Source organism: Canis aureus, chromosome 26, assembly GCF_053574225.1.
Source record: "Canis aureus isolate CA01 chromosome 26, VMU_Caureus_v.1.0, whole genome shotgun sequence".
NCBI classification, from domain to species: Eukaryota; Metazoa; Chordata; class Mammalia; order Carnivora; family Canidae; genus Canis; species Canis aureus.
In genome coordinates, this window is record NC_135636.1 from 48,507,833 (window position 1) to 48,509,519 (window position 1,687).

Below are 1,687 nucleotides of genomic sequence, written 5' to 3' on the forward strand. Positions count from 1 at the left end.
GAAGCAGGCTCCCTGTGGGGAGCCCAATGCAGGACTCGATCCCGGGACCCCAGGATGGCGCCCTGAGCTAGAGGCGGACGCTCAACCACTGAGCCCCAAAATAAATAAAATCTTTTTTTTTAATAATGAACCATACAGTTCAATGGTTTGGGGTGTTTTTTACAGAATTACTCACCCATTACCATCGTCTCATTCTGGAACATTTTCTTCACCCCTAAAAGAAGCTCCATTCCCATGAGGGGTCACGCTCCTCCCCCATCCCAAGCAACCAGGGATCTAATTTCTGTCTCTGTGGATTTGCCTATACCAGACATTTCGTACCGATGAAATCCTATACAGTATGTGGGCCTCCGTGGCTGGCTCCTTCCGCTGACCGGCCTGTTTTTGAGGCTCTGTCTTTCAGGTACCACCCACGAAGACACCTGTGAGGTGTCAAACCAGCTGAGATTTTTCTACCTTCCTTCGTGCCGCCCCACTCAGTGAATGAGCTGGACAAGGAACGATAATGACACCGTAAATAGTTCACTTTGACAAGGAGAAGTAAGGGGTGCTCTCAGGAACGTGCCAGGCCAGCGATGAGGAGCAGGCTCGGGGAGGAATCATGAGGCTGCGGGACCAGCCAGGTGGGGCCAGCCAGGTGAGGAGAGGCAGGAAGAGCTTCTAGGCAGCAGGAACAGCATGTGCAAAGGGCCTAATGCAGGGAGTAAACACATGAAGTCCCGGAGGAAAGGAACGTGGCCCAGAACAAGACCCACAAGAAGTGGGTGGGGCATGAAGAGCCTTGAAGCCTTGGGTCTGGAGTCTTGACTTCCTTTGAAGAGCAATGGGAGGTCGTGGAAAGTTTGCAACGGAGGAGAGAAGAGGACACAATTTTGCTTTCAGAGACCACTCCGAAGGCTGGGCAGGGAGACAGCGGGGTGAGCTCGGTCGTGGAGTGGGGGGCAGCTGGGCCGTGCGCCTCGGTGACAGGTGGACGCGGGGGTGGGGACGGGCTTGGAGGTGCCGCTCGGACACGGGGCGGGGTGTGGGTCTGGGCACCGTCTGAACAGCACTTGGCATGACTTTTGGCCAGAGAGCAGCTGTGACTTCCAGGCCTCAACCTCACTGCCCAGCACAGCCTGGCCATGAACTCGCACGAGCCCCTCATCAGTCCGTGAGCGTTGCCGGAGCATTTAGGAGGCATCTGGCTCGCTCCTCAGCAAACTGGCACCATCGGAAAATTACGCTCCCCTCCCGGTCAACGCATTAAACTTAAATGTTTTCTGTAACCAGCGCGCCCTGTGCCTGCTTTAATTCCCAACTGATTTATCTCCCCCAATTTATTACCAGGCCTCAACTCAATCAATACTGGCTGAGACTCAGCCAGAAGGGGCGTCTGATTTACGCACGCAGACACTCCTGGGGTGATTTGGGATTCCACTCCTGCAGCAGAGAGCCCCCGATCCCCCAAACGGATGGGTCAGCCTCACTGGAGGACACAGCAGCCTCGGCATCCAAATGACCAAGCCGAGATGGGCCAGACCCTCTGCAGCCACAGGCACCCTCTCCCTTCTCGAGGGGCCCCGCAGTCCTTGCCCCTGACCTGCCCTGGGCTGGCCCTGACCTCGGGACCCCCTGGGAAAGAAAAGTTTCACAAACTACAAAGGCTCTGGGTTAATCTGCACTGAAACAGACTCTGGGAAGGGGG

The 1,687-nt window shown here is 56.0% G+C and overlaps 1 long non-coding RNA gene across 1 annotated transcript; it reads left to right on the plus strand.

Annotated features, from left to right (window-relative positions):
• The first annotated feature begins 787 nt into the window (after positions 1–787).
• LOC144298596 (uncharacterized) lies at positions 788–1,268 on the plus strand. Its single transcript, XR_013365540.1, has 2 exons — positions 788–917; positions 1,073–1,268. It is a non-coding gene; the product is annotated as an uncharacterized LOC144298596 (long non-coding RNA).
• The last annotated feature ends 419 nt before the right edge of the window (positions 1,269–1,687 follow it).